This window comes from Balaenoptera physalus (genome assembly GCF_965194825.1).
Source record: "Balaenoptera physalus genome assembly, chromosome: 5".
Classification (NCBI taxonomy): Eukaryota; Metazoa; Chordata; class Mammalia; order Artiodactyla; family Balaenopteridae; genus Balaenoptera; species Balaenoptera physalus.
The window spans coordinates 135,799,990-135,812,852 of record NC_138884.1 but is presented as its reverse complement, the minus strand read 5'-3'; the positions used below and the strand labels follow the sequence as shown (position 1 = coordinate 135,812,852).

Below are 12,863 nucleotides of genomic sequence, written 5' to 3'. Positions count from 1 at the left end.
TCCAGCCTTGGTGGACACACACCAGACACACATGACTCTCGAATCATGGAGTAATCCGAGAGGCCCATGAGGTCATTTTGAGCTTTCTGCTGCCAGGGGTGCATTGTTCTTTACCAAAGAGCTATAAGCCCGAGGCCTACTTGAGATTTAAACAGTTCTTTCTAAACTACTCTATCCTTCTTCTTTTAGGCTCACTCTTTATCCTAATTGAGGTTCATGAAATCTTTTTTTTTTCATTCTTCATTCTTTTAAGTTTCTTCATTTTCAGATTTCTCTTTCCTACTCCTTATGCGGAGTTTAATCTCATCCTTTTATATTCTGGTATGGCTGAAGCTTAGGCAAAAACAAGCTATTGATATTGTCAGCAAAGCACGTCAGGGGAGTTTGCCTTTGAAATGTTCCATTTGCTAGGTGATCTTAGAATGCGGTCCTTGGACTGGTATATTACACTAGGTAGTCCTTCAGGGCCAGTCAGAAGCCTTCTGTGTCACTGCTAACCACCTGCACATCCGGAACCAGACTACTTAGTCACATTCCTTCCTCTGCAAATCGTCTCCTGGAACTACTCTTTGGAAAACTATTGTCATGGGTAGCCAAACTAAAGCTATTTGTAAAGTGGGGTCCACGTCTCTATTTTCATGTTAAGTGGAAAACACCTCACACTTCAAAAATCTACAGCTTCATCCTGCCCAACTTGATTTGCTTGGGTGACTCTTATATTAGATTCAAAAGAGCTATGTCTCTTGGAAAGAAAAATTCACCAGGGTGTGTACAATAAAAAGATCATTGGGAAGAAGCGGGTTGGCGGCTGCGCACATGCGCGGAGGAGAGCTGAGGGGCGGAGTGGAGGTCGTCGGCCGGGCTCGAGCGACTCGTGAGAAAATGCAGGACTCAACGCAGACACCAAGTGGAAAGACATCTTACGCAAAAGAGGCATCTTGCCTTCCAAGGGAAGTTTGAAAGATCTGGAGAAGGAGGCAGAAGAGCGGGTCCTTCAGCAGTCCATTGTGAAAACGTATGAAGACATGACTTTGGAAGAATTGGAGGATAACGAAGAGGAATTTAGTGAGGAAGATGAACGTGCGATTGAAATGTACAGGCAGCAGAGACTGGCCGAGTGGAAAGCAACCCAACTGGAGAATAAATTTGGAGACGTTTTGGAAATCTCAGGAAAGGATTATGTTCAAGAAGTTAACAAAGCCGGTGAGGGCTTGTGGGTCAAGGGATTCCCCTCTGTCCTCTGATAAATCAGCACTTCAGTGGACTTGCCAGGAAGTTTCCTGATGTCAAATTTATCAAAGCCATTTCAACAACCTGCATACCCAGTTATCCTGATAGGAATCTGCCCACGACATTTGTGTACCTTGAAGGTGATATCAAGGCTGAATTTATTGGACCTCTGGTGTTTGGTGGCATGAACCTGACAATGGACGAGTTGGAGAGGAAATTGTCTGAGTCTGGAGCAATCAAGGTAAGCCTGGAGGAAAACCCTAAGAAACCCATAGAAGATGTGCTGCTTTCCTCCGTGCAGTACTCCATCCCCACCAGGAGGGACAGTGGTTCCGAGGATGACTAAGGCTGTGGCCCTGGTAACCTGCTGAACTTTCTTGATGTGACACATCGTCTGAATTTTTTTTGAAAGGAAAAAGTAGGAATGTATACTTCGGTTTTAGCCTTTTATAATTATGTTTCAAATCTGATAGCTCTCAGAAATAATCATTGCTGGGAATCCTTTTAAATTTCTTGGAACTCTCTTTTTAAATTAACAATATTTCTTTAAGAAAAAAATAAAAGCCAGATATTAGTTAAAAAAAAAAAAAAGATCATTGATGTGATGCTTATTGGTTTGTAAATCTGCCAGAATGTAAAGAATGAGATGCTTCTTTCATATCCACCATTGCTTCCATCCTTAACAGAAAAGAAAATGCAAATCTACTCACCAGTACCTATAACAACAGGCAGTTCTGCATTTAATTTTGATTTATTATGTCACACTGTATTTTGATATATTTTTCTTTTATGTTTTAGTATCATCACCTTATGAAAACACTATAGACATCCTATTCTTGTGTGTTCCTGAAATTTATCTTTTGGTCAACCACTGACTCTTCAACAATGTTCTCTACAATGAAGTGTTTTGAGGTCAAACATCTTAAAAAGACATAGAAACAAAAGCTTTGACTTTACACCACTAATGGCTTGTTTTCTGTCTTTTAAAATGAGGAACTCTTAGTTGAGCTTGAACTTAGATATCTGGTCCTATGATATTTTGAGATATTAGTCTGTGAGGTTTTTCCCTCTGTCTTTCCCCCTCATTCCCATTACTTCCTCCTTCCTGTAGGTAGTGGTTGTGTAATCCCTAACCTCAGGGAGGCCTGTGGCAGGACAAACAATATAAATAGTCTGCACATCTTAAGGGCTTAAATGGATGGCAATTACTGGTTATAAAATAATTATCTTAAAGAATCATGAGATGGAAATGAAGTCCCTCTGATGTATCTTTAGTATTTCCTTGGAGAAGGAGAGAGTGGGGTATGTGGCCCCAAGAACACAGTGGACCTGCTCAGGTTTTTGTCAGCATATGGCTAGATCTTCGAGAGCAGAGGCTTCCTGGGGCATCTAGGTTGGTGAGACAGTAGGAAACTTTGCAAAACTTTCTAAGCATGGTAGAAATCATCAGAGGGTTGATGGACTTGGAAAGGCCAGGCTGAGAGGTTCACTAGACATCTTGGTGATAATCTGTGTACACCAGACCAACTAACTTGTTTAATAGATACCGTAGTTAACCACAGCTTCCCGACCCCTTGGTGCTGCCTAGAGCATCTCTGAATTTTGTCATGGACCATAAGTTTCCCACTGGCTTATGGGGATGACAACATGAATGTAAATTAAGTTGCTTTATAATACTGTTGATTATTTCTCACATCCTTGAGTTTGTGGCCTGATATTTATATTCTCTGTATATATGGATAGTATTCTCTTAAGTCACTACTCCCATAAGAATTAGATTAAATCTAAGAAATGCAACGTCCTAGAATGTTAAAGGACATCACTCTCTGGGACATTTTGCAAGTGTGTCCTCTTTACACATTAGGTGCTTAGGTATTTTAGTTTTCTTTAGGAGCAAACAGGGAAGTAAGTCAGCTTTCCTGAATAACTTCCCTACAATTCTGGCCATAGGAAACCTAGCAATGGAAGCAACTCCCACCACAGGAGCCATCATCTTGGGGCATCTTGGGTCTTTAGAAGAAAGAAAAAGCGGGCATGTTGGCTTCTGGCTTTCAGGATATGTCATCAGGATAACTAAGAAACAGAATTTGTTTTTTAGGAAATCATTTTCATCCATACATTCGCTAAGAGAATCCATGATTTACTTATTATTTTGGATGAACTACCATTCAATGTATACTTTCCAATATATATATATTTTCTTAAAAGTTGAAATGTGTTTGTGTGTATGTGCACGACATAGCGTTTTCTTTCTGGATCTTCTCTGTTCTTTTAGCTTCAGTGCAAATAGAGAAAGCATAAGGGAAAAATAAAGATGATTGAGAGAGACAGAAATTATTGGCTTCTCTTCTTTCCTACACTTAGAGTGTTGACAAAATGTGTACAGTTTTAGACAGGTCAAATGTTATAACAGAGTATTTAGTTTGGGACTCTTCTATGCCAAGTCAAAATCTGGGCAATTTCTGTTTACCAGTTGACAACTTATGTTTGGATCTGGCTACCAATCCAGATTACACAGTAAGCCTTACCAAAGGAGGCCCTCTCCCTAACACCATCTTTTTAAGAGCCGTGTTGGCGTAAATTAGAGAATGAAGGACTGTTTTGAATTTCTGTTGGATGACGTGGAAAATTATCAGAAAGTCCTTGAGGGAGGCTTGGCAGTAGACTTATACTTTAGCCCTATGTTATTGTGGTTATCGACATCAAACTTTTCTGACTACACATATATGCTCATAGGTACTCATGTGTATACACTTGTATCTGGCATAGGAAATCGCTCAAAGAAATATAAAACAATAAGGAGCATAGGACTGAACTGCTACTCAAAAGTGAGAAAAACCTAGAGGAGAAAATGAAATAGAATCTTTCAAAAGGAAGGAGGGCTACAAGTTATGATTGCTAGATTTACCAAATAAAAATACAGGTTTCCCAGTTAAATTTGAATTACAGGTAAGTTCCAAATATTGCATGGAATATACCTATATTAAGAAAGTAGTCATTGTTTATGTAAAATTCAGGTTTAATGGAAACACGTATTTTATCTGGAAACCTTAGTACAAGTAGGCACGATTTTTGGATAATTTCCTCTTTTGGGGGTAGAAGGTAAGTGGCTACCTCTGAGAAGTCAGATCCAGTGTCCAGAAATTGTGTGACCGTCCCGATAAATTCAAAAACATCCCATCTTCAGCCTGGGGAGGAGCGTGGGTGAGGGTAAGTGGGTGGGTAAGTGTTTCCTGGTGTGAAGGAATTCCTCTAGATTCTCTAAAGAGAGAAATAAGTCAGTAGCCTGGAGAGCAGAAAAATAGGAGCTTGTTCTTAGAAATGACCTTTCTAGAAGAGAAAGAACAATAACAGCAACAACAACCAAAAAGACAAAGAGTTTTGAGAGTGATAACCGGATGTGAAAGAATGAAGCAGAAATAGCAAAAATGCCGAGGTTGGTTACCACTGAATTCTGTGCTCTCTATTGCAGGTACTTTCCTGGAGAAATGAGGGAGATTTGGATGGAACTGGATTTCCCAAAACGTTGTAAGTAAGAGTGAATGGAAGAGAGTCTGGGTTTATTTTCTTTCTTTTCTTTTTCTTGATTTGATTATTTCCTTTGCATTCATGTATATTTATACTTAATACATATACTCACATAGTGAAAAGTAGTATAAATTTGGCTTTTAGCTTGGTGATTTAAGAAGGTAGTAACTGTAAGATTAGTGAAAAATGAAGTATGTACTTTAAATGGAGTGTAGGCCAATATTTTGGTCATTTTTAGTCCTCAGTTGCATTTTCTTGTTCTCTTACTGTGGATTCTGTAAACATATAATCCATAGTAATTAATTTAAATTTTCTTTTGATGTTGATCTTCATAAGCTCTTGGTTTAAATACCAAACACTTCACACACCACAGATTCTTGTTTTAATCCATGAGTGTAATCAGCATTTCATATTCTCCTTCATATGCTTGCTATTAGTAAGGCTCCAAGTTCTGTTTTCAATTACCACAGATATGCTAAGTGTATGTATAGAAGAAATTTGCTAATTTGTAACTTAAAAGCCTGGAAAACAATGGGCTTAAATTAATTGGGTATCTGGTATTTTTAAAATTACAAAACAACCAAACATTAACTAGGTTAGGAAGAACAATTATTGTACTTTATATCATGCACAATTTTATATGAACAGATAATGGCTTACATGAGACTTCTGAGTTAGCTCACAACTATGTTTATACAGCTATGTATTTAGGTACTGGTTGTAGGTCAATACGTCAAAAGTCCATTTACTGAATGACCATTCACTGAAATACAGAAGAATTTCTTAGAGTTGTAGTTTTTCCTGTGTCCCTGCTCTTGCCCTTGCCTCTCCATTATATGCAAATGGTTGTTTTCCCTTAAAAACAGTTTGCTGAATTCTCTATTTTGTGGATTTAGGTTTGCTCTTGCCTCTGGCGGCAAATGATTAAGGCAGACATTTAGGTTAAGGTATTAGGTTAAAACTTAGTTTGGGCCTTTGGGACTGAGGAATGCTAAACAGAGAACTAGAAAAGAACATTGGACTGATGAGGAGAAATCTGGCTTTGCCATTAGGCAGCTGTGTGACCTTGAACAACCAATTTCTCTTCTAAAGGCTTAGATTTCCTAATCTCAACATGTTATCGAGTGTCTCAACTGAGAAATGGATCTATGGGAAAGAAAGAAGTGGACCTGTATTTTACATACAACTGAACAGAGCTTATGGCCCCCTTTACCTGTGGAAAAGTGTGTTACTCATATAAACAGTACCTGTTGCGTGTGTCCTGATAGAGAGAGGATCAAGACCATGATCTGCAGATCCCTTCCAGTCTTTTTTTTTTTTTGGCTGTGTTGGATCTTCGTTGCTGCGCGCGGGCTTTCTCTAGCTGCGGTGAGCTGGGGCTACTCTTTGTTGTGGTGTGCGGGCTTCTCATTGCGGTGGCTTCTCTTGTTGCAGAGCACGGGCTCTGGGCACGCGGGCTCAGTAGTTGTGGCTCGCGGGCTCTAGAGCGCAGGCTCAGTAGTTGTGGCGCACGGGCTTAGTTGCTCCGCGGCATGTGGGATCTTCCCGGACCAGGGCCCGAACTCATGTCTCCTGCATTGGCAGGCAGATTCTTAACCACTGCGCCACCAGGGAAGCCCTCCAGTCTTAATATTCTATAATTTCATGGTCTTCTAGGCACACCAGAACAGCTGTTTTGGTGTGAAGTTTTTGTGTCTATGATTTGAGGGAGTTTCCACTCAACAGTTTTCTAGGAGACTTACAGCGCATATCTGGATAACGTGCTTCAGCTAAATGGGATATAAAAACAAGATGCTTAGAACAGTTTTACTAACTGAATAAACTTCTGCGAGTATACCCTTCATTCATTCATTTATTAGCAAATATTTAGTGTGCCTACTGTATTCTTACAGTGAACCTGGAGCTCAGAGTATAAAGGTTTTCACAAAGAGCGCAGTCTTTTTGGAAGATCGTCATGCAATCAGGCAAGCGAGTATAGCACAATGTGTTAAGTTCCTTGTAAGTTATATACAAGGAGTATTGGACATGCCACATCTCAGAATGCCACCACCCCACAGTCCCTTTATGAGATTCCTTCACCATGGTTTACCATGCTGCTGCCCAGGGGACTCGCCACTCTGGCCACAGCTGGCTCAGTCTGGCCCACACAGCACATCTGTAAGCTGGACAGTGCTCTGTGGGGGGAGGGTGATAGGAAAGAACGCTTCGGTAGAGATCATGATGCCTAACTGCATTGAGCCGATCTTCTCTTCCAAATAGTTTGAACTCAACATGTAGAAAAAGTCACCCAGTTGATAATGGGAACAGAAGTTGGAAGACACTGTGGTATAATAATGGCAGGGCGTGGGCAAAGGGCTTAACATATTCTTACCTCTGATATAAGTCATAAGAGCTGCCTGGGTCCTCAGTGCTGTTCTCTTTTTGGACTATGCTCCCTCTTCCTGAGGCCTGGCTGGGCGGGTATTCAGGCATTCCCACGGGGCCTCTCTTCCTCGTTTATACTCCTGAGTTTACAACAAATATCCATTTGTTTGTAGCCTGAGTGGGTTTCTTTTTTAGCAGTGTGAAGTGCTGAACACGAAGGTGTTATGAGATGATGAAAGGGAGAGTCCTGACACTGCATCAGGGAGTACATCACAGACGAGAACACTCTTCACCTGAGACTTGAAGGGCACATAGGGTGGGCCAAGGGGAGGACAGGGGACCAATTGTGAAGCGCAGGGAGGCAAGAGAGAACAGGCCACGCTTAGGAAACAAGTCGTAGTTTAGCGTGGCTGGTGCCGAGGACCCACGTGTGGGGTTGGGCATGACGATGGACTGTCATATAAGGACCGAATCAGGATGATTTTGCATTTTATGCTACAGGTAGGGAGAAGCGACTGTGGCCATTTGCAAATGCGTCCCTTGGGAGCAGTGTGGAGGATTTATTGGATAGGAGTATATCTGGGGGTTAAAAGAAAAGTTATTTGGTTACTTCAGTGGTATAGATGAGCTATAAAGACCTTAACTAGGGCAGAAGCAGTGTGTGTGTGGGGGGGTGATAGTTATAAAAGAGATTCTAAAGCAGTAGAATGAGCAAGAATTGGTAACTGTGTGTGAAGGAACAATCAGGGATGACTCTCAAGGTTTCTGGTCAGGTGATTGGGCAGATGAAGGTGATGATTCTCGAGTGGAAGAAGATAAATTCAGTTTCACTTCTTTTGGATTTGAGGCACAAAAATATTTGATTGTCTTTTGATTATGAGGTCTAAACTAATGATGCAAGCAAAGCAAGATGATATAGAAGCAAATTATTCTAGGTTTCAGATGAATCTGGCATTGCTCTACTTTTTCTTAATTACCATTTCCTAATTATGGGGCTCTCTCAGCATAAATTTACAGTAGCCAGGAAAGAATCCTTTAAGGGATTTCTACTGATTTTGCAGTCCTTTGACTTCAAGGTGACTCTGGGAGGCACCTGGTTGGTGCACACCTGTTTCAAGCTTCATCTACCTAGTGCGTACCACCAGTCACGTGGTGCGAGGCTACACGAGGGCAGTGAGCAGCGACTGCAGGTGGGAGGAGCCAAAACAACAGCAAACAAAAACTTTTCTTGGCTTTTAATTTCTTCTCATTGCTCTTTCACTGACTCGGAAGGTCAGATAATGGCCTTCGTTTTCCATCTTGTCTAGATTCTTTGACTCAGAGAAAAGTCGAGCTGGTTTCTGAAGCAAAGGGGGACTTATATACCTTGCGGGCATCTACTCTTGTCCTTTCAGTTTCCTCTGTCCCCTCAATAGTGTTTAGATTCCTTTAGTGGTTTTTTAACTATACAGTGGTGAGGTTGTTTACCATTAGAAGGAGTTCATTGGGTGCAATTTACCCAGGGCTCACTTAACACTTATGCTGCATGCATGCATGAACTGCTTCCAGGGTTACTCACTCCTTTAGCTTTGGTAAGGAATCTGTCAGTCAGATGAGTAGCTGCTGACAGCAACTTTTAAAGACTCTTTTCTCTTAACCATAACACATTAAACACTTTTAAAACAGATAAGTAAACATTTTCTTACAGTCTGTTGTACATATTTCCTTGCTGCACACTTCAGTATAATGAAATTCATGTTGTGCAGATAGAATTTTGTTGAAATGCATCAAATTTCATTCTTTACCCTTTTGTCCATATGTATATGTTTCCCACAAAACGTGTAGGGCTTCTGAGCAGGTGCATGGCATATAGGGCTAGTGTGATAATAAATTTCCATTTTAAATGTTGAAGGGCCTTATTATGATCCACAGCTCAACTTTAAGTTTTCCTCGTGAATAATGTGATGTTTCTGTTTGCATCTATTCTCTTTTGTTTTGCTCATCTTCTCCATTAGCATGAATCTAGCAGTTTGAAACCAAGAGAGCCATTAGCAGTGGCTTTTTTACAGGCGTACCCTCACTGGATGCAATACCCAAGAAGCTACGTGGAAATAGGCTTTATGATGAATTACTGTTGCAAAAAGAACTCAGTGACACTGATAAATATTAAAGAACCACTGTTGCCCCTATGGAAACCATTTTATTTAGTTGCTTCTAAAACCTATTCTCTGTACTTCTCTTCCCTTTTATTCCTGAGCTGATTTACATGACAACAGAGTCTCTGGTCCTTGGGAGTATGTCTGCCCTTGCCGCTATTCTCTACTTAGAGTTGTCACCCTCTCTTTGCTGAGAAGATGAGTGACAATGAAGTGAGGAGTAAATGGCTACTGGAGCAGATGAACTCTGAGAAACAAAGCTCCCCTTTTCATGCAAATCTCCTTAGTAATTTAACATGAAGGAAGAAAGGAAACCAGTGTACAAGGTATCAAGAGAACTGGATGGTATTCAAGGTTGTTTCATGAAGCCTTGACGTCTCTTTAGCAGTGTCATCTATCAAAGCATCTCTTTTCCTTTCATATAAAGTGAAAACACATTTCCATTTTGAAGGGAAACAAGGAGGAACAGAAAACTAACTTCAGTCACAGGAGCTGGCTGTACACTCACACCACCAGTCCCCTCAATGTCACGTTTGACTTTGTCACTCATTCCTAGTCAATAAGAACTTATCTATGCATGCTTGCTGATTGCCCAGGTTTTCTTCTCTGCCTGGGAGGGCTGCTCCTCTTCCTTTCTTACTTCAACTTTTTCTACCTTTCAAAGCTTAGCTCGAGGACTGTTCTTTTATTCTTAGAGTCTTTCCTTCTGGATTGATTATTCTTCCTCCAGAATTCCCATTGCATTTTGAGTTAGTGTCTATCACTTAATTACCAGTTCCTTCCTATGAGGTGGATTTTCTCTCACCAAGATTTATTGAGGAATGTGACCGTGTGTTATACTGCATTGCTCTTTATCCATAGCTCTTGACATAATAGCAGATATATGATATGTCTTTGTTAGATGGATTAGCTGCAATTTAAGAATCATGAACTAAGAAGGGTAAACTTTAACTCATAGCACGTTCCCTTAAAGATAAAGCATGACCTGCTTTTGATTAGTTGACTATTCAATGATGCCATTGATCACAGGATAGTCAATCAATGTATTTCAGTTAAGATAATTTTTAACTCAGAGGCTTGATACCTACTCAGATTTTTCTTTAGCTGGGATATATTATTGATAACAATAATGTTTATAAGAGCAAGTACTTAGAGCTCGCCTTGTGTCCAGCAGGAGTCTAAGCATTTTAAGTGTGTATACTATTATTTAATCCTCACAATAACCCTATGAAGTAAATAGTATTGTTATCATCACCATTTTATAGAAAAGGAAACTGACTGTTAAGTAACTTGCCTACAGTTACAGAATTTGGGCCTCAGCAAGCTAGCTCTGGAGCCTGAGCTCTTTTTTTAAAAATTTTTTATTGGAGTATAGTTGATTTACAATGTTGTGTTAGTTTCAGATGTACAGCAAACTGAATCAGTTATGCATATACATATATTCATTCTTTTTTTAGATTCTTTTCCCATATAGACCATTACAAAATATTGAGTAGAGTTCCCTGTGCTATACAGTAGGTCCTTATTAGTTATTCTATTTTATATTTAGTAGTGTGCATATGTCAATCCCACTCTCCCAATTTATCCCTCCCTCCTCTCCCCACCGGTAACCATAAATTTGTTTTTTACATCTGTGACTCTATTTCTGGTTTGTAAATAGGTTCATTTGTACCATTTTTTTTAGATTTCACATATATACAATATCATATGATATTTGTCTTTCTCTGTCTGACTTACTTCCCTCAGTATGACAATCTCTAGGTCCATCCATGTGGCTGCAAATGGCATTATTTCATTCTTTTTTATGTGGAACCTGTGCTATTAACCACTATTCTATTCTTCCTCATCTACTGCCATTGGGTTTCCCCATACTCTCACCTTTTCTTGTGTACAGTGTCCCTCACGATCCAAACTCAGGGACCAGAGATTCTGAGAAGGTTTCTGACAAGCCTTTTATCTGGGATCTTGATACTCACCATGCAGAACTCAGGGATAGATTCAAACTGGATACCAAGTAAGTAAAATATAGTAGGATATTATAGTTAAAATTTGAACATAAGGTTGTTGGAAACTTTTCAAAATTAGTGTTGTATGTGGTGCTAATGAAAACATAAATGAAGGCCAGAAAGTCAGATTGTTTGATTATAATTCCTTTTAATTACCATTTCTTTCAATTAGCTATTTGTTAAATTATGGAATGGCTGAATGAAGCTGAAATTATATAGGTTTTATAAAGTTAAAAGAAGGAATATATAAAACTGCTAGGAAAATATATAAAGGAAACAATCCCTGAACTTATTTCTCTTTATGCTATGGAGAAAATCTTCCTAGTTGAGAAGGAAAAGGCTGTCTGTCCTTCACTCCGATACTTATTTATGGAGCCAAACTTGTGTTCTGGGACTGAATTACTATTGAAGTAGATTGCTCTTTAAACAACTCGAAGGACAAAGAGGTTTTTGTTGTTTTTTTTTTTAAATTTGTGTGTGTGTTTGTATGACCCTTTGCTAAGGTTATAGGAAACATTTCGTTTCCATTTAGACTTCTAAAACCACTTAGACTATATAGATGTATTTTCTGAAGTAATACATTGTGAAATTAAGGCTTCATATTCCTCCTGTTATCCAGGGGGTGGTAAGAATTAGAGGTGAGAGCAAAATCTGACTTTGCATCTAGAGTGTAAACATGATTGCAGGGGCATTCCTTGTGGAGTCAAGACAACATCTGACTTTCAGAAACCACAATCATCATGGCTTGGTAATGATTACACCATTATGAAGTATGTGCGTGCACGCATGTGTGTATATAAAGGGAGGGCATAAGAGAGTAGGCTCTCCATTCACAAGTACAAAATAACCCAAAGGAAAAAACATTCTGAAAGTTTAATCTGCAGTGTTGTCCCCTGAAAGCAGCTGTATTCCCTCAAACCATCAACCTCTACAGAACGCTCAGCAGGATGCTTGATGCCCCTGATGGGCACACAGTCACCAAAGACACATTGTCTGTGGTGTTAAGAGGCAGATAACATGGCCAGAGCCACTGGTTTAATCTTTCAGCTGACATCTGAATATAGCAGTTGTTTTAAAGTAGTACTTAGCCGCACCCTCTGGGAATTTATTTCCAAATTTACGCTAGTCCTTATGCATTTCATTATTTTGCTTATGTAGGCTGTCTTGTTCAACAAAATAAAGCTATGTGGTGATTATCTGCTTTCCTTAGGAGTCCTACTTTAATTTGATAGACATAGAGAATGATGGTTATGCCTGCAGTCTGCACCAAAGTCAAAGATGTGATATAACACTCTGGGGATATTTATTTGATTTCTGGAGTTATTTTGAACTTACAAAAGAATAGAAATTCAGATATATTTTTAGATTATGATGTGCTTGCACCTGAGGAGAGAGACTCCAGAGATGTATCTACATGTGGCAAATATAGAAAAGACTGATTTGAGAATTTGGTTAGCAGTGACTTCCAACTTTGATCCTATAGTAAAATATATATTGAACTGATCTGTTTATTCCACAGTGTCTGTCATAACAAGAGATTTCACCTTAAGATCCCTCCTCCCCCTGCTGAAGTAGAGAGCCAAAATACTCTGTTGGGATT

General features: G+C 39.5%; 1 pseudogene across 1 annotated transcript; it reads left to right on the top strand.

Annotated features, from left to right (window-relative positions):
- The first annotated feature begins 816 nt into the window (after window positions 1–816).
- Window positions 817–12,857, top strand: LOC309661471 (phosducin-like protein 3 pseudogene; annotated as a pseudogene). The gene has a single exon. The product of its transcript is annotated as a phosducin-like protein 3 pseudogene (transcript).
- The last annotated feature ends 6 nt before the right edge of the window (window positions 12,858–12,863 follow it).